The 21,052-nt window shown below is 40.3% G+C and overlaps 1 protein-coding gene and 1 long non-coding RNA gene across 2 annotated transcripts in view; one reads left to right on the top strand and one right to left on the bottom strand.

Moving 5' to 3' along the window:
- LOC134875715 (uncharacterized) overlaps window positions 1–21,052 on the top strand; it is a 373,215-nt gene that overhangs the window by 270,431 nt on the left and 81,732 nt on the right. The window contains exon 4 of the long non-coding RNA XR_010167265.1: window positions 18,904–18,982. This is a non-coding gene — a long non-coding RNA (uncharacterized LOC134875715). The remainder of the gene's footprint in view (window positions 1–18,903; window positions 18,983–21,052) is intronic.
- LOC134875714 (receptor-type tyrosine-protein phosphatase delta-like) overlaps window positions 1–21,052 on the bottom strand; it is a 305,785-nt gene that overhangs the window by 281,489 nt on the left and 3,244 nt on the right.

Here is a 21,052-nt window from a genome sequence, read left to right as displayed (position 1 = left end):
GGTCTTTGAAACTCTCTACATATCATAGATTAAAGTTAATAAAGTCCTGCTGGAATCCTGCTTTATTCGATTTGAGTCAATGCGTCATGAAATACTTCATTAAGTGTCTTTTATCTCAGTGCGACTCTGAAGATTCAGCACCATGGACAGCGACTCTCAACACATTTACAGTTTCCCTCAGTTCTTCATGTCTCCTTTTAGATACCAAGAAAAAAGTGCAAAGGAAAGACAATGTGTGCTTTATGAAATGAGATGTCAGGATACATGTGAGAGGCTCTAACGGATCTGTAGTGTGTGAAAGTGTATGTTATCACAATGTGATATGTGATGTGTCCTTTGAATGGACTTGAACCTGACAGGCAGCTTTCTCCATGGTAGCTTAGACAGTTTAGTTATACTGCACATGCATCAATAACTGTTCCATAAATAAGCATATTTTGTCTTTATGGCATGTGAATAGTTGCAGAGCTGTGAGACAAATCTAGAGGACCAGGACTGATTCTGGGAATAATGTTAAAATAATATAAAAAGTAACACCTTTTCCTTCCGTTAACATTTGTTAAGTTCATGTCAATGGACACTAAATGCCTTAAACTTCTGTATAACAAGCATTCAATTTCAGCAATTGGCCTCTGCATTCATTAATAAACATTTGAATACACTTTAATAATACTAATAATAAATGTTTTCAGGACCTTGGACAGCACATGTCCTCTCCTGTTATCTCTGTTTCAGTCACTAAGAAAAGCCGGACATAATAGTTAACACTTATTATTTTTGCTCTAAAATATTAGAAGCATTGACGACCTATTTTGAAAATGTTGCTCCGGACTGCATTGACCCAGTTTGATTTAGTCTCAGTACAATGGCTACATGCTGAAATAGTGTGTTTTCCTCTTTCACTGCCAAAGCACACCGTTTGTGAATGAATGACTGCATTTAAAAATAGCCAGTCATATTAACTTCATTGTTGCTGCCCTGCGAGTGGCTCAGAGTAGTCCTGACTGACTGTGATTGCTACGCTCACACGCTCGTACAACTGGCTTTTGTCAAAAGCTGTTCACAGGCTTGAAAGCTAGATTGGCTATTTAAAACAAATATCAAGTCCTTTTGTAGGAAAGAGAGTGGAGAGGGGTTATTATACTGAGATAACTGAGGAAACAGACCCAGAAATGTTAAGAGGATAAAGGGACTGAAGCACAAGGACAAAAAGAAGCATAATGAGTAAGAGGGACAAAAAATAAAAGGACGAGAAAAACAAAAAAAGGAAGTCGAGTGAAGAATCAAATTAGTATGCATCAGTTGAGGGGTCCCCAACAACGTAGTGAGCTGTTAATTGTGCCAGAAAAAAAGCATCATGGTTGCTGATATGCATAAACATGTATAGGTATGAGAACCTATGTGGAATTTACTATGTATGAGTTTAAATATTAATAATGCAAAGTGACACAATTAGTTGCCGAGTGCAGCTGGCGATAAGCAGGTAGCATTTTGAGAAAAAATACTTTTAGTTAGATGAGAAAATCAATACCACTCTCATATCTGTGCGTCAATATGAGGCTATAGCATGGACATGGTTAGCTTAGCTTAGGACTTGAAGAAAAAAAACTAGCCTAGATCTGTCTAAAGGTAGAAAAGTCTTCCAGCCCCTGTAAAGCTCACCGATGAACATCCTGATTGATGAATCTGTGGTTTCTCTGACCTTCACACAGAGCCAGGCTAGCTGTTTCCTCTCGCTTTGTTTTATTGGTTTTAAAGCTTTCAGTGAGCTAACTATCACTCGGCTTAAATCATATCGATGTTTACATGTAACTCCCAAAATGTCAAACTCCTGCTTAAGTTCCACTGGAGTTTTGGACTAAATCTGCTGTTTTAAGGCAATACCATGAATACATATTTTCTGTTCGATGTGCTGATTATAAGCTAAGCAGAATTGAGATGTATCAGTGTAAAGGCAATAATCCGTGGTGGTTCTCATGAGCTGCTGTTAAAGTTACTTTAATTAAAGAAGCAAGAGGAATGGATCTTTGTGATTGTGGCCTTCATAAACCCAGAGATGGCTGAGGTGAGTGACGTGGATAAGATTTCTGATTGAGGCAGGGAAGATCATTTGGATGTTAACACTGTGTCAAGTTCAATATTATTGTGGAGAGTTTTGACTAACCTTGGGTTTGTGAATTTTAAAATCTCAGCAGCAATTGCTTGACATTTATTAGCCAAGGTCTTGGGTATCAGAAAATCTCAAAATCTTAACTGCGGTACTGTGGGAGGTGAGGGAAGGTTAGATTTTTTGCTGGATAATTAGCATTTGGGTTTGAGATTTAATTAGCACATTGGAAGTGAGAGCTCTACAGGTGACAGGGCTGACAAACTTAGCTGATGAGTGAGAATGATTGACAGAGGGGGGGGAAATATGCAGATTCTCTTTAAACCACAGATCAGTAGCTATCTGCAAATTCCCTCAATATTTTGAAAGACCTTTTTTGCTTAAATGCTTCAGATAGTTGCAGGTAAAGATGCAAATGTACATCCTTTGTGCACACTAATTTGGTTGTCTTCAAAGTATTCATCACGAAAGCCGCAATAATTAGTCGACCAATTATAGTGAGTCAATTTTTAAGATTCACAGATGTATAATTAGGTGTAGCCCTGCTCATTTGATTTGTGCTGCTAGCCTTACACTTTTAAGGTTAAACATTTAGGTTTAAGCACTCATTCTTACCTTCTGTAAGATAGTAATGGTAATTTATTTAAGGGCCCGAATGACTTTTTCATTAACACATCAGAAAAAATGTACTCTTGATAACTGCAATGCTTTGTTGTAAGGCAAGTGCAGTGAAGCAAACACTACCAAATCAAAAGGCTTGTTTCAGACACTATGACTACAAATGGAATGGACAATAAAGGTGCAATAAAAACCTGACGATATCCATGCTCAGGGCAAGAGGAGCTCATAAAGAGAGCAGTGACTTAAAATGTGGGCCACTATGTTTCTTTTTCTAAAGTAATGAGAGCTGTAATATAGCTGATGAAATCGAGACCCTGTGGGCTGGAATTCAGAAAGAGAAATCATAAAAGCCTTTGATTACAACGCCACCGGCTTTTCTCATAATGCAATAACCTGAAAAGCCTCTGAAATCAGGTAGATTTTATATTCATGCCGTCATTTCTGCTAGAAGCATCGCTCAAACTGAAACACAGAATGCTGGTCACAATTAAAAATCACAGTAGGGGGTTTTCTTGTTTGTACACTGAGGATTTGCTGTTGGCATCCTATTTATTTCCATAAAACCTATAGGATGGAGAAAAATAGTCACAGGCTGTGTCGGGGGTAGAAGGCAGAGGATTGTCTTCTATCCCCACACAGAGGCCCAGACGCCGCTCGGAATTAGACGTGGAATGAGATGTTTTGTTGGTGTTATTATGCTCACATTACGCCGATTGCTAGAACTTCCCCACTGGGCTCAGTGGGCTTAGTGCCTGAGAAACTGGGGTAAAAGAAAGAGGAGAGAGCTGCCAAAAAACAGCCTGGCAAAGTGACAGGATCTGGGGGTTTATTCAGGGAGGGGGCTATGTGAGGTTTGGTATGGAGATGGGAGAAAATTGGAGTAATCAGGTCTAAAAAGGTCTTCTTTTTTTTTTTATATCAAGCTTTTCACCACTTGTTCCAAAAACATTAAGATGATTAAGCCTCTTCAGTGGTGGGAAAAAACAGTGGCACTTAGAGAATAATCGGTGTCAGTCGAGCCATGGTTGAGCTCTGAATATTAATTTCAGCATGAGCAGGAGGGCTTCACTGTGCAGCCTCACAGCTGGGAGCAGCTCTCAGTGCTCTTACTCTTTTCTTTGTTGGCTCTTTCTTATGTTTGCCTGAGACTATCCACCACTATATGTCTTCTATTAATAGTCATTTAATGAAAAACAAATCCAGTAAATGGTGATATGCTTTAAATACTAGTTATTATGATTGGCTAATTATATTATTTTATTTCATTTTGTTTCATTTTATATCATTTGATTTTCTATTTGACATTTTACTTTTAATTTTTATGTTTAGTCAAATATATTTATGTAATGTTATATTTGGTAACTTATTCTGCAATAATTAGCAAACGTATTTTCAGAGAAGAAAATCATTTGTTTTAAATGCTATTAAATGTGATTGGCTATTTATACACTTTTTGTTTGTTCTCAAAACACAATTTCCCCTGGATTAAATCCTAAGTATTCTGATACTTGTCCACAGGTGGGAGTTCTGAGCATGTTGACCACAGAGGTCTAACATCATGGACCTGATTCAATACAGCATATCTCATGTCACTCAATAGTTAATCAACGCAGACTTCAAATAATGACTTTGATCAGCGAAGGGGATTTGATCTCAGTGGGGGCGATCGCATTTATTCCTTCCACCCAGTGACTGTGAAGGAAATGGAAGTGAGGCTTGGTGTTAGTCTGATTACTCTTGAGCAATCATGTCGTCAGAACTATGTGCATTCATGAAAAAGGGACCAGACGTTTATTTTTCTATGATTAAACTATCATGGTGGTTGTGAATGATCATGGCCATTCAAGGTCTTTTTTGGAGGAATGGAAACTGGAGCAGTTTATAGTCACTTCTTGCACACATATGACACACATACAAAGTGTTATCTCCTGGCAGCACTTATCTGCTGTTATATCTATGAAAGGTCTACAGAAGCTAAGTGAGAAGCTAACAGCTGACAGTTGTGAGCGAGGGAGGCTCTGAGTATGTCCGTTAATTGGAAGCCGTGCAGACGTGCTCGTAACTTACCTGAGATTCCCATCGACAGAGGGATCCTTCAGCAGGAGACGCAGGGCCGGCATCCAGGTGCCCCGATCGATGACGGCCATCTTTTACTCTGCAGGATGCCAGTGCCCGCAGTGACCGGGACTGTGAGAGTGAAATTATTGCTATTTGCACGGCGGAGAGCATCGAGAGTAGGGTAGAGGGGCCCCTCCTAGAAAAATCAATGCTAATGACTGCTGAGTGCTGCCACACACATGCTGATACACACAGAGTGCTTGTATACACAAATGCAGAGGAAACATTATTTAATTAAACACATTTAGTGGCACAGACAGTGTTCCTCATACGAGCCCGTGTGTGTAAATGACTGACATCCAATTAAAACCCGGTTAAGGAAGCTGTAGTGATTACTGTCTCTGGAGCTCATCGATTGCTGATGGGCGCAGCTGCCTCATTACCCTGCTAACTACCTGTGCCTATTTTTATATATCTATTTCTTTATTTATCACTCCACCACAGTGTGACAGTGACCTTTGTCACAACATCCTCACACCCGTGACTCGCAACACTCGCTACCTCTGCTCTGAGCTTGAGGTGAGAATGTGCTCTGGTGCTGATGAATACAGAAGAGATAGATTAAATAGCAGATGTATGCATGCGCTGCTTCCTCAGCAAACTCCGCCCGAGTGAAGAAAAGCAGGAGTGACGTCAGGAGAGAAAAGAACTTTACAGTACATCCCGTACGGACAGAAATACAGATGGAGAGAATAGAAAATCCGGCTCCCTTCAAGCGTTCATACATTTAATGAGAAGCTCCCGAAAAAATGAACTCGCAGAGCGATTGCCAGCAGGTGGTACACAAAATCTGCAGAGCTACAAAGAAAGTCTTTAATCTTTAGGAGTCTCTAAAAACTCCAGCATAACATCATCATTAACGCTGAAGCACAGGTACGCGCAGTCCGACTGTAAAATTAACTAGGCTTTGTAACGTGAATATTAAAAGGCTTTTTTAAAGGTGTGTGTGTGTGTGTGTGTGTGTGTGTGTGTGTGTGTGTGTGTGTGTGTGTGTGTGTGTGTGTGTGTGTGTGTGTGTGTGTGTGTGTGTGTGTGTGTGTGTGTGTGTGTGTGTGTGTGTGTGTGTGTGTGTGTGTGTGTGTGTGTGTGTGTGTGTGTTTCACTCTGATCTATTCCGCCCCACTTCTCTTTATACAACCACTGGCCCAGTTTCTCTGCTGCCAAGTGTCTGGTAGGAGTCAGCTGTTTCTACCTTAGCACAGCCATTTGCACCGTTAACAAAGTCCATACAGTACTCAAGCGCTGAGCACCTGTACGCCATTATGTGCATGGTCGCAAGGAGTCATAAACATATTTGAATGGTAAATACGGCTAACAGCATGGGTCTTTATCTTTTTGCAGGTGCTATTTACATAAGCTAAGAAGCAGTAGCTGCAATAATTAAAGCAGGGTAATGTAGCCAAATATAGCTGAATAAAACACATAACCCTTATATCAATTTAAATGCAAATTGAGTACATTATAACTTTTTTATGACACTTTATACCTTTAATTGCACTGGCAAATGAGTGGTATATGTACTTTTACTAAGGTAAACGATCTGAGCACTTCTTAGAAATATTCAGGTCAAAGAAAGAGTATTTCATTTCATCTTTAATGAATTTAAAGTCTCTAAAAAGTCAAATGCGATGTCCTTAAATCACATCTTCACATTGCTTGTGTCGTCCAACCAACAGCCAGAAATCCTTACAACAAAGAAGCTAGACATAACTTCCCATTTGCATTTTGCCAATTAACTATCAGCTGATGCACTAATTGTTTTTTTTTCATCTGTTATGTTCTCTGTGCATGTGACACGATCACTTTTATCTCCATCAGGAAACTGTGCAGCTTTAAAGGCGCTGACAGCAGTGAAGTATTGTCCGTTATTAAACGCTGCTGAGAGTGTAACTAATATATCTGATTATATGTATAGCAAAGTCATGGCATGTATGAAAGTTAATCAGCCTTTATTTCCTCAACTTTAATTCTAAGAAGATTGAATTGAGTATGTGCAAACACTGTCGACTCCTCCCTGCTGACACAGCTTATTACTGGTGGCAAGATTATTACTATTACATTATCAGTTTAAAGGATGTAATTATAGCTGGAGTTCATGCCGCCTAGAATGATTCCATGGTTTTTAAAGTTGTCTCTATTCGATTGCTGCAAAGACCTTTTTCATTTTGGGTCAGGAAACATAAGTCCATGAAATATTTAGTTATATCGCAATTCAAGTGAAAAAGTGAAGTTAAACCAAGAGCACAACAGTGGCAACAATGCAGATGCTTCTTGGAGACATTGTGAATATGTAATCCCCACAGAAATATATTCCCTCCTCCTTTCATCTTCTTTTTCTTAATTTTTCCTCCTTCCCTCCCCTCTCCTTCTCAGCAAAGGTACAAGGTGGCTGCTGTTTCTGCCATTAGTCAGACAGAAGCACATGAGTATGATGCAGCAGGAAGCACACAATTACACAACACCCTCATTTCATTATTAGCACACACTACACTCCAAACTCCGCCTTGGCATTCTCGCCGTAGCTGAATGAATATTTCATCGATTCATTGGCAGCGAGAGAAATGAGGGGATGAAAGTGCTTTGGCCGCTGTCATAAGCTTGTAGCAGAGAATGGACGGCGAAAACAAAGAATGAATATGTAATTAGAGGGAGGGGGCGAGGCATTAACACAGACATCATCAATGGCAAACTCACGTCGATCTGAAAGCACCGGGAAACTGAAACAGCACAGGAGTCTAGTGGTGAGCTTTGTCTCTGTCCAGAGGCGTGACTGTACTCTATCCTTCTCTGTGCACACTGCTGCAGGTCACAGGTCTCAGAACTCATTCATTTTGTTGGGGGGTTTTCAAAGTTAGGGTCTGTACAAATATGAAGTCACGCCTTTAATATTTAAATAATATGTTACTGTGGACATTGAACACACATGTAATGATTATTTGGTACCGATCTGTTCTTTTTTCCTGTAGTGTATTCTAAAGATTTTTGTGCCTAAAATCAGCTGTGTTCCCTCCAGCTGTAGACCTACTGTGTTAAGCTGTTATGGTTAAGCTAAATATTATGGCTTTGCATTAAAAAAAGTATGTTGTTTCACATTATTTAATTCAAAGATGTGAATTAGAGTGAGATAGCTTTATACTTTTAGTTTCCGTGTTCAAATGATTACGACCATATGCTGACTTCCACAAACTTTAATAAAAAGCATATTTGTGATATGCCAAAACCAAAAGTAACATGGAAGAAAATATGTTATTTTCCTTTCATTCATACTTTGGCTATAACGTAGCCATGCCTTCTTTATGTGTGCCACATTTCTAATTAAAGCCTAATTATCTTTAAATGTCCATTAGATTAATTGATGGACACCAACTTGAAAAAAGAATGAACTCATTAGAAAGTGTTCATTAAATCACTTCAGTTGTTGCTGATGTGCAGAGAGTTGGCCTCCGTCCCGACAGTTATCTACTAATCACTATTTTACAAACTTCTACATATCTCAGAAGTGCAGGAAGTTGCATTCCCTCATTAGAAGTCATCTCTCTGAGCCACAAACTGTTTATTCTTTAATCCCAGCTCCTGGCTTTGTTGTCGCTGTTAGCCAGCAGCAGCTGTGGAAAACTTCCAGCCTCAGCAGCTTAGCGTTTCTCCTCCAGCTGTTTTTCTCCTCTTGGACCTCATCTTGTGTTCGACATGATGGATAGTTTAACGCTGTGATGTGATGTGATCGCAGGGGGATGGCATTCTGCAAGTAATCTTTTTCAAACAGGAAGAAATTAGCTGGGCAAGTCAGGAATTATTATAGATGCAAATCAAACGTGTGCAGTTTATAGGAAAGGTGTCTTTAGCTTGATAAATGCTAGCCAAGATGAGGTCATTGGGACAGTTTATTCTAAATAAAAGCCATACTTAGCATTTGGTTTGTTTAAGAGATACCCAAAGGTATTCTTGGCCATTATTGAAAATGGTCCAGAAAAAAAACAGCTCAATGGCTGCATTGTGAAATAGAAATGTAATTAATCTTCAGATTTGGCAAATGGGTGTTTACACTGACTACAGTGAAGCTAAATGAGGTTTTCTTCTTGCTTCTTAAAATTCTCTCCATGCACCAACAGTAATTCAAAGGGTGGACACAGTAAAGGTATTTTTATATACAATATAACACTATTCCCTCCACAATTTTCACAATAGCTTTCCAATTTCACCCTGCTGTTAGCCGCTGATGCCTGTACACACATGACAGATTCAACTCATGGCAGAGCGCTCTTCACCCAGCAGAGACAGAAACACACTATTAAAATATAAAGCCGCTCAATTTATATCATGGTGGCATTAACGCTAATGAGTATATTAGTTTCAGACTGTCACTGGGAATAAGAGGCAACATTGATCTCTTGTCATCATGCTCATAATAGATTTCCACCCTCCCTTCTGCATATATTATTGTGCTGCTTTACTCTGAGATCCTATGGGAGTTGCTTTCACATTTTAATCTCTTCACTTTAAGAAAAGGCAAATGGGCTTTTCTGCGAAGTCAATGCTAATCACAACGGTTGCTGCAATGGGTGTTTGAATGTATTTTTAGCAGGGAGCAAATTTGTATGCAGCTCAACCTTTGAATTATTGTTTGGATTTCCATATATTTCTTCTTTGCTCAGATTTATCCCTGCAAAAGTTGCTTTCTCTAAACAAACAGGATGAGATCAATTTGAAGCTCAAATCCCTGAATAAGACACGGCAATTTTATTCTGTGCGCCGTCTTGGCGAGACCTTACAACCCGACGTACCGCCCGGACGTTTCTCCACAACTGCTGATATTAAAACTGAGTTATACTCATACTCCCAAATCATTAAATGACCTGAACTTTTTGTGAGGCATGGATTACACCAGACCATGTGCATATAGCTAGCAGCTCCCTGCATTCATATGTTGTCATTATTAAAATAACATGTCATTTTTTGGCGTATTTATATACAGTATGTTTCGGTCTAACTTTTTCTTAAATCTATCTTGTGGAGATGTAAATAACAACTTTCAAATTCCTATGCATAAGATATTCCATTATTAGTCAAAACATGGAACCATATGTATTGATGCTTACACTTCTTATAGTTACTTAAAATAAACAATATGCATGTGGGGTTCAAATGCATCAATGCACAATTCAACATAATTACAGCACCTAAAACATTGTGATTGGCAGCAGGATATTCAGGAACCTGGCTTCACTAATTGAGCTTTTGAAGGACAATCTCTTTGTGTGGAAACTCTAGGTGTGTTCTTTATGAAAAATCATTTTATAAGCCTCCCCATCAGTGCATCCATCCACTTAGCCCTGTGCTTGATTACAGAGTGTATTCCACAGACTGTAAAGGACAGTGAGAGTTTTGGCCTCACCCTGGGGACACACTTGGCCCTTCCAGTAAAAAGAGGCTACTAATGGACGTGGAGGCCCTCGTCTCCACTCCACTTTTTGTATGTAGGCAATCCAGGCATTTATGGTAATCATAAAATAGGGCCAAATGGATGGCGGGGTCAGCTCTAAGCGTGGAAAAACTAAGTGATGCAGTTCTGTTTACAGCTGCAGAGGAGCAAGTGCTGCCACCTCCAGGTGTCTGAACATGCTCCATGCAGAAAAAAAACGAGCTTTAGATGTGACCCGCTCCCATCACATGCACCTCTCTGTCACTCACACAATCTCTCTGAGCTTCATGAACTCAAACCTCTGGGGACAGTTTATAAAAAATTCATTGGCTTAGTGGAGCGAGTAGCAGCTTAATGTTGCTGTTGGTTGTTATTTTTTCCTCCGATGCCATGACACCGCCCGTTTGAGCAGGCAGGATGCTTCTAAAGGGAGCAGAGGTGACAGGAGAGGGAAGAGAAGAGTCGTCTGTGAATCATTACTACGCTTTATTAATATTCAAGTTTAAATGTGGAAGCTGGTGTCTCTCTGTGGAGATGCTCCGCCATGATTGTGGCACAGCCTGCAGTCGAATGCTAATTAATTTTCTCATCTTCCCTGGATTGGAAATCATCAAAACCACAAGCAGCAACAAGCATTTGTCCTCACTGTGCCACCATGGTAAAAACAGATAAACAGCCACGAAAAAAGTGAGCTATGTTTGCCCAACGCAGCCAGGGGTGCATATTTTTAAGATTGCATCTACTGAGGGCAGATTCTTGGGATGCACATGACACGTTAACTTAATGTGACTGTAAATGACGATAAAAATGCCTTTAGTCTGTGGCAGAAAATGGGCATTGAGTCATTAAAGAACATTATTTTCAATTACGAGCAAAGGAAAAAATCACTTTAGGTCGAGATTAGATAAGACTGGAGTGACGTTTTTACAGTGCATGGAGCATTAAAAGAAGCTGCGCTATGGTACGACTATCTGATGTAAAGCAGTATAAAAACTGAGAGGGCAAAGAGTCAATAGTTGATGCATTTGTGAGTTTTAAAGACCAAGTATGTAAAGGAAAACTTGAGATCAGGACACTGCAGTGTCACTTTCCTGCCAGTTTCTACAGTACGAATGACATTCAGTCAGAGATGTAGATGTCTCGTCAATGAACATGATTATTGAAGCACTGCTTCATTTAAACCATGCACAACATAATTTTATCAGCGGAATTTCATCTCAGTCCAGAAGAATTATATCCAGAGACCAATTCAAACACACTGTGAGACAATGTAATCCATATCTATAGCCTTACAAATCCCTGGATGCATTATTTCCTCCCATACAGTCGACAAGATTAATAGTATGTCAGGGTAAGATGTGATAAAGCCACAGAATACTTTGTCCCCCCGGCAGCCAGCACAGAGGCTAATTAGTATGGCACTCAATACGAGCGCACAATGGTCATTGTTAAGACTGATCAAATTTCAGAGACACTCTTGCCATGATTATCTTGAGGAGGAAGAGTTCTCTGATATAAACCCATAAGAGCTTTAAGTCCTGCAGACACTTAATGGGCAGAGACTGAGGGATTGTCTCAGAGCTGAGGGCAGTGAGACACTTCTGGATGACTTTAAGTTAGCCAGTAGCATCAACCACAGGATTATCTAGGTGTAGTCCTTACAGGGATTTATTCTAATGCATTGTTGCAAGGCTCTAGAAAAGCATGAGAAGTGCCACCACTTTGTATGTGCATGGGACAAATGTATGTTGTCAATTGTTACTAGACAAATATTCAAAATGATATCTGGGTCTGATCTATATTATGTCCTGTTGTCCTAACGTGGCTTTTGCACGGAGCCCCTTTGGGGTCATGTGATAGACACTTGATGTTTCGTGATTGCTGATGTATCCCCTGCTGCAGCTTTGAATCAGAATGCACCTTTAATGTTGCTGAGGAAAAATGTCATTAAATAGAAACACAATATTAACAGTTAGTGGTGGTTCGGTCTGTTCATGTGTGACTAATGCCTATTTCTCGGTTTTGTTAAGTCTTGTACTAATACATTTAAAGGCCAAAAAAAAACAAATGTACTAAGAAAGAAGTATTCTTGGAGTGAAGACAGAAGTCATACTTTGGTCCATTAAGCAGAGATCCAGTTATCCTTGTAAGTGTGGCAGAAAGGGCTTCAAATGAACCCAAAACCAAATCGTGCACATCTTACACCGTTATGGATACAACTGGTTTTGATGTTTAGTATGGCGTTGTTTTTATATACAAAACTAGACGTCTATGTTTCAAATTAATATGAAAAAACATTTTGGGTCCAACTCATTGATGGGCAAGTCTTGGATCAAGATAAGTATGTTGGGACTTGGGAGGGGAGTGTGCGAGCTCTAATGCATTCATACACTCTCTGTTCAGAAAACAACACGTTTACCTAGAAGCTGGAGGTTGTTGTAAATAGATAATTTTCAATTAATGTTAATGCTTTTGGTACATTTAATGGCTACATATTTAATAAAAAACAATAATTGCTTTGCTTGAGTTGAGATACAAAAAAGAATTAATGAATAACTCAAATCAGGACGGGGAAAGAACAATCATGATTTTTCAGAAGTGGACTGCATGCCTATTCCCAACACTGTGCCAAGCTTCACACCTGTGTCACAAGTGTGCATCAGCTTCATGCGGACACACACCGCACAGTGTGTGTCTGGGCCTGTGTCAGGGGTTACTTCACCAGAGAGGCACCAGATGTAGCACACCACCAGCACAGCACACTGACTGAAAACAGCGATAAGAACCCAAAGTCTCACTGAGAGCATACATCACAGGACCACAGGAAGTAGAAGGGTGTTGCAAAAATTATTTGTGGGTGCTGATATGTTTCCAGTAAAATAGTGTTAGACATGTGTTTTTGCTGTATACATATATTGATGGTTGTTTTTGTTCATGCATATTGAATATATATATATATATATATATATATATAGCCTATAATATAATGTGGTAAAACTTCATAGATGTAATATTTCAATATAATGCTTGGGTTGTTATCTGTTTTTTTTTAAGACTGAACAAAAGGGATCATGCCTATAATGGAGGGTTCCAAATGGTGGTGAAAAACGTGCATCTTATTTATTTTTTCTCGCAACGTGCATGTGTGTGTGTGTGTGTGTTTTAGAATGTTTGCACTTCTGGGTCATGGCCGAGTTCTCAGTAGTTTAACTTCCTGCCCTTTCCCTTCTTACAGGACTCCCTCTATAAATAACCATGCTCTGTCCTACACACACACACACACACACACACCTTGACATACTACTGATCTTGTGTACAGATGAAGTAGGTTTGGAGGACATTCCTGTAGCTCTGTTATTAAATCATGTTTATCAATGAGGTGTATGACACATGGTGTGTAGTGTTTCTAATGTAAAACAGTGTGTTGGTGAATTGTGATGTGTCACTCTGACATGGCAGTGGAAGATAAGCCATTATTAAACATGCTGTGTATGATTGGACCTGCGGTATATGGAGGTGTGGAGACTATCTGCTGCATGTGTTTATCACTCTCCAAGGCTGTTTGAGGCTCACTTCCTTTTGAAATGATGCAAGATGCAAACTGAGAGCGACTTGTACACTCAGCCGTGCAAAACTAAATGAGTCTGAAGAGCGTGAAAATGTAAACGTGTATACATGGCTCCCACTCCACTAAGAGATAAAAAGGAAATGTCCCCTAAAGGAAAAGCAGTAGATGAACTGTTTGTGAGGTTCAAAGGAAGAAACAATCCCACATTCAGACCACACTGCACACTAGAGGGGAGAAATGCATTCAAGTTTGAGGAGAAAAGAAGTAAAAAAGATCTGCTGTAAAGCCATAAAATACAATTCATCTTGTCGCGGTCCCTGCGAGGAGCGTGTAATCGCAATGACACACAGTGTAATCCATTTAAAACACTTTGGCTCGGGCCTCGGCTGCTCTGACTTCCTCTGCAGGCTCATGCCATCGTCTTCATTTCAGATACGTTTCGCTGACTGCCTGCAATTAGCCGAGATGTGTAAGCCGCCTTGTCGTCCACCTGCTCGGCTGCCAGGCGAGCATCTTGTCCTGGATGCATTACATGACTGGCAAGAGCGTGAACAAAAGAAACACCAAAAGATAATAACCCGCTTGTCTGAGGCAGAGGTGAAGTGTGAGCCTATTCGCTCGTCCAGAGACATGTAATCTGTCTCGAGAGGGGCTCTGTGCTGGCGCCGGCACGCTGGACCCTCCCAACCTGACTCGGCAATGAGCTTAGAGTAATGGTGTCACCGGAGCGCTGAATCTCATTCAGAGTTGCTTGGGCAAACATTATCTCACACTGAAGCGCTGCAGCGGTGTCTGCAGGGAGGGCTGTGGTGAGTTATTACACAGCAGGCTTTAATCTAACAGGAGGAAATACACTTTGCCTTTTAATGCAGAGAGGCCGGCGTAACCCGGGTCCATTTCACCGTGCACCATGGAGGCTAATTGAACTAATCATGCTCTCAGGGATACCAACTTAAACATCTTGTTGGCATTAAACTGTGGATGATTTATACTCACCTGTAAACGTTGCCCGTCGCTGCCCACCAATACTGCGTTTATGCATCGTTGCTTTAATTATACATATTTGTTAATGGGACTTGTGTGAGGTCTGGAGAATTGGTTAAAAATATCCAGTGTGACGAGGAATGATGAATAGGGGTTTCACTGAAGCATCGTTTCTCATAAACAACCTTTAATGGACCTCCAGCACGGCAGCACATCACTCAGCGATATGATGACTTTCATCAACAATTACTGACAAACTCAACGGAGAACTTGATTAATCATTCAGATCATGGTTTAAAAATAGTAACTTACCAATCACTATTTTCCTAGAGCCTACAATTTGAAATGTTTTAAGCGTAAAAAATCAGCTCTACTCAAAAGTGTTTTCATTTGTCTGACCTTCACTATACAGACTTTGTATTCCATGCAATGTTCTTCACCTGTTTCACATTCCTCTTATGAAAGAGGATAAGTCCCAAAATCTGAGATTCAAACGTATCGGGGGCAAAATACATTAGAATCCTCAGTTTTCTTTCCCAAAAGTGTGATTTTCTTTAACCTTTCCCATGGTAGGATTGATTTAAAAAAGGCGGAAAGGGCTCTGATACTTTGAGTAGTTGCAGACTGTGGTGAGCAAAACACTCATCTGAGTTAAACATGTTTGATGGATAATATTTATGAACTGGAAAGTGAGCAGCCCATGCACCACTGTGCTCAGATTGTGTTCTTCTTTTTATCATTTGCATGCTAAATATGTAAAGCAGCCCCCAAGTAAAGGCAATTTTCCACTAGAGTTGAAGTCATTGTTGGAATTATTTGGAATATGCACGGTATGAGACAGTATATTGTTTTTTACTCAAAACTTATTTTACAATCCTGCTCATTTACCTTTGTTAGATGTAGCCCTTTCTCCTCATAAGTTGCATTATTTTTTGTGTTTCAAAGTTGTTGATTTATTGTCAATTGATCAATTAATTGCATCCGCTCCAAACTTGTGCAGAAGGAAGCTGTTGGTGGAGCGCTAGTTAGACATGTCCTTTTTAATGAAAAATGTCAGATTTAATTGATAGAATATCTGAATTATTTGGATAAAGTTTCTGAAATCTATCTGCCTGTCAGCCAGGCCATCTTATGCCAGGTCTTCACAAGGAATTGCTACTATCTTGCAGGCGATAATGTAAACTCTTTTTCACTCTGAGGATATCGCATTCCCCAAGTCAACAGTTCAATCTCACCTTCCTCGCCCACTTCTCTCCGAGCAGCAGATGCCATTATTTTTCTTGCCCCCACTTCTCTTCCTCCTCACCCACCTCCATTCGGGGCCCACTAGATGGATCGGCTCTCCCTCAATCCCTGCTTCCTGTGCGCCTCCTCAGACGGGGAGATTGATTTGTCTACAGGACGCCTCTGACCTTTGATATGATCCGATAACGGACGCATGGCCCTAACCGAATTAGACAATCAAAGGGAGGGGGGGCACATTAGGAGTGAGATGAGGTGTTTCCTCTTCCCTCATACCTCCGCCTTTTTCCATAATGGTTAGACCCACCGTCCATCTTCACATATCAGACGCCCAGGGGAAAATAAAAGATGTGTTTTCAAATTGCACTCTGCCTAAAGGCTCTTTCGGCTAAATTTAATTTTCACCTAACATCGATTTTCCCCTTACTCCCAACTCAATGGATGTAATGTTATCTGGTATATTTCTGTGCTGCGCAGGAATACAGGGAGATGTTGCTCTGCTGCATGTCAGAAGACATTTTATACAATATATCTGCCTCTGCATGTCTGGGGAAGAGATGATTGAGAAGCTACCCTCTCCCTCCGTCAGTTCTTTTTTCTGTCTTTTCTATCATCTGGGATATTTCCAAAATAAACTTTCAGCATCTGCTGACTTGACTTGATCTTCTACCGAACCAGTGGACAAATGTTTTATTAAAGGATCTAACACTGTGATTTTTTCCAACCAATGAGTTACAGATGCAGCAAATTAAAACCGCACAGACTTGCTCGCCTTCTGTTGTGAAATTAAGACAGCTCACAGTGTGCGAGACACTTCAAGGTCTAAAAATACACCTGCTACCATGCAGCGTGGGTCTCATCCTAAAAGTAGCTGGCTCCCATTAGGTTGAATGAAGCCTAGCCATGAGTAAGACAGGCACTTTTAAATGGTCCAGATTACAAACCAAGGAATTTTGAACATGGTTTGATAGACCTGTCTTCATGATCCGTACAGAGCTTGTTTTGTTCTTTGCACTCTTACAAATTGAATGGGGATTATCAAAAATGGGTGAGGTGGATCTCGCTCTATTTTTAATGCCTTAATAATTAATGATAGTTCAAAAAAATCCTCAACAACCTGCAGTGATATCAGAAACAGTTCCTCATGATGCGAACACAAAAAACGCTGAGGATAATGCGTATGTTGTAGAAGAGAAGCACTTCAGCTTGCACCTGTTTTGACATTTTAAGAAGCGCTGCAGTGTCAGGGCTGAGTGAATTTCCACGGCAGGCAGCCCATCCAAAAAAAAAAAAAGTTGACAAGCCAGACAGAAGAAAGGAGAGATTTTGACAGATCCCAGCCTCTTTCATTGGAACATATGAAGGGGAAAACAAAGGGAGGATAAGGCGAGGCGATGGCTTCAAAGTGGGCGCCGCCGCTGCAGAGCCAACAAATGTGTGAAAACACACACATGAGACCTGCTATCACAAGCCACGACACATAACCAGGCCTGTGCATGAACAGAAGGGGGGTGTTTGTGTGAAGGGAGGATGAAGCAGGAGCATGAAGAGATGCAGTCCCCCTCCTTTGGCAAGTCGTTCTCCTTGGTACCATTTGTTTGTCATCTTAAACTGGCAGAGAGCTCAGGAAGCCAGCGTCTTACATAAACCCTCCCCAGTATGGCTCTGTGCTGAGCAACTGATCCCTCCCAAAACCCTCATTGTTATTCTCCCCTGATGCCGAGGGATCTGCGAGCACCCACAGCCAAACCTACAGCCAGCTGAGTGGGGGGTTTTTTCGGGGGGTGTGTTTACATGTGTGCTCTGTCGGGGGACTCACTAACTGCACACTCAGGATTACAGAGGAAACACAACTCGCTAAGCTCGTGCTGTTCAAATTCTCACTATTTCATCTGATCTGTTTATTTTTTGATTTCCATTTTAAAATCACATCAGATTTCCTCCACAGACTGAATGTAGTGTAAAGTCCCTGTGACGTCTCCGATTTGGCATTTTTGCCGTGGCAGTCTTGTTTTTAACCATAAATGACACGAGACACTAAACGCCGTAATAAGTTTCCCCTTGATGTTTTTATAAAAAGCTTCACAGAATAGTTGGATTCCTATTCATTCTGTTTGTTATACTGCAGAATGTATGTGATTGTACCCCTTAAAAGACCCCATGGGACATGTATTTTGTTTATTTAAATCTCCACTTTTTAGTGACCTATCACAGACATTCGTCACGGCAAAGGGGGAGGGTTTCATAATGTGCACTATACCAGACTGTTACACACCTTCAGGGGTGTCCACTCTCAGAGAGGCAGAGATTACACCCTGTCTCACAGCCTGTCAGGTGTTTGATTTAAATTTCCAAGGTAGGGCTTGATCAAATGGTCTGATCAAAGACTGAGAGAAGACACCGGGTCCTGTGAAATCTATGCTTTGCACTTTCACCCTCTATACTGTATTTACAGCACAGAGCTCCGCTCAATGAAAAATGTATAAAGCATCTGATATCTTACTATCATCTTTGCCTGTTATGCAAAAAGAAAGTATTCTTTGGGAAAGGGAAATCCACATTAGATTAAATTGTCCACTCAGTTTTGGAGCGGGGTTTTGTGATACTGTACACATTTTAAGGCACAGTGAGATTTGCGTTAACTGGCTGTAAAACATGTTTAATACATGATATACTATGATAACACAGCCTCACTGACAATAGTCAGACTATTTCATATTCAATATGATGAATTTTGTTTTTCTTTTACAAACCAAATAGAGTTTTATAAAACTAAACCCTGTTTAAACACATCTTTTAAAAACTGCATGATGCCCTCCAACTTGTTTTCTCATTTCTTTTCAGCAACTCAGGTGCCCATTATGGTGAGGAGAAGAAAAATGTTGTTCACCGTGACCTCTGAGTGACTGCTGCAAGCTCTAAGGTATGAACATAATCATAATGTAGAATGTAGAAACTGCTGGGAAAACAGAGATTACTGCCTCCACAGGTAAAATTAAGCCAAAGCTTCATCACAAATATTTTTGTAAGGAACATTTGCGCCAGCCTTACTGTTACTCATTACTGACCTGAAATGACAGAAAGAGAGATGGCTTTGCATCAATGTTAAAGGAGAAAGTGGAAAGTGTGAGAATTATAAGGATGCCTGCGACGAAGACAGAGAGAATGAAAGATATCTTAAGGTCAAGGGCGGATCATCTGACAAAGAGTACAACAAACTGCCGCTCAAATTCACTTTCTTCCTCTGCTACTTTCTTTTTGGGGTTTTTTCAAAACAATTTGATTCTCTCTACCCTTTCCCATGGTGAACGTCCCTTGGATAGCAACTGAGTAGGTCTAATTGATTTCTCTTGTTCCTGTCGGTTAGAGGGAGTAGCATCGAGCTGTGCGGAGTACCCTGGCTCCAGCCTGCCTGCATTATTCTTTCGGTTTTTTCTTTCCCCCAGCAGGCTAACTCAACCCTCAACATACTAGTGCCCTCTTAAATATTATAACATGCATTCCGAAGCATGTATAGAGATACAGAAAAAAAGCCTGCACCGTCATGCAGTACATGTGGCTTAGTCAGGATGTAAGATCAAATTGGCATTTGCTCTTTGGGAACAAGTCATTATCTCAGCTAGCTGAGCTAACATGCAGGGCGATGATGATATGGAGAGAAGCCATCCAAGTACACGCTTTATGAAAAATGTAGAGCCGTGGTGAGAGTAGCTGCTACAGTTATTATATTGTACAGCTGTTCCTCATGTTGTGTGCTATTAGTTCAGGCAGAGATCTGTCTCAGGGCAGCACATCCACAACATCCTTCTCCTGTCTGCATCTTTTGTTAGTATCCATCAGTTTGTGAGTTCCTGTCATGTTAGAGCAGATGGAAAGCACTGTTTTGTTTTTTGTTTTTTTTCCCCAGTTTTCTTTAGACAGTAACAGTACAGTAAGTCAAACAGAGAGCAGAAACATCCACTGCTGAGGTGAAATTCAAATCATGCATCGCTGAGCCTGGGTTAGAAGTCCCGCTGCCGTGAGAGTGAAGTTAGGTAACGGGGAATAATGGAGTACTACAGAGGCACTCGGCCCCTTTCTCATAGCTCCAAGCTACAGACAGCCGGGAATAAAAGCACTAATGAAATCAGCAATATTTCATTGAAACAACAGGCATCCATGCTCCTGTGCAGCACACAGCACTCCAATATCCTATAATTCATTCAAATGTCATAGCGATATGTTTAAATATTACAAGATTTTATTTTAATAGGTCAAATAGTATTGCATTTACCCTGCAGTGTGAATAATGTGCAGGGTTAGAAACTGATGGCAATTTAAACCACGCAATTGTCAATCATGAAACAATGGCTCAAGGAGACAGTATGCTGCAGATAAATGATGTGATCAAAGTGAACATGGACATGAAGTGTACTGAAACACTTCTGCTGAAGGCTAACTCTGCCTTATTGGCTTTTAAAAAGGGAAGTAGCAAAAATAGGTTGGGTAAAATGGTTTTAGATAAATTGATGTTTTACTTCCCATCTACTCAAACGATAACATAAATCAATAAACAACTTCCCCAGAACATTACTTAAATAAAGTCATTTATTTTGATTTTTAATGGTTTATTGAATTGAATGTTTTAATAAGCCATCATATTAAATCAACTGACTCATTTTACATTTTTGCAGACCTATAATACATTTACCACTGTTGATTGATCTTTTAACCTAGACTTGACAAAATGTTCTGATCATCTGTAGTAAAGAAAGGTAAAGACCCTGTCTCAGTTGGACAACATGAGCAGCCTGTGTTGCTTCCCCGTCTTATTGTTTCTCATGCATCAGCCATAATAGCACTGACGTATCCTGCAGAAGGCAAAAGTTGCTGTTAACAACTTAATGAGAGTCTGATTTATGACTAGAGCCATGTGGCTGATAAATAAACAGCACAGGTGAGAGGAGCATTTTCTAATCAACAGCTAAGAAAGAGACATTACATTTAAGATTGT

The sequence above is a fragment of the Eleginops maclovinus genome, chromosome 14 (assembly GCF_036324505.1).
Source record: "Eleginops maclovinus isolate JMC-PN-2008 ecotype Puerto Natales chromosome 14, JC_Emac_rtc_rv5, whole genome shotgun sequence".
NCBI classification, from domain to species: domain Eukaryota; kingdom Metazoa; phylum Chordata; class Actinopteri; order Perciformes; family Eleginopidae; genus Eleginops; species Eleginops maclovinus.
Note: the sequence above shows the minus strand (reverse complement) of the source record. Positions and strands in the feature narration are given on the sequence as shown.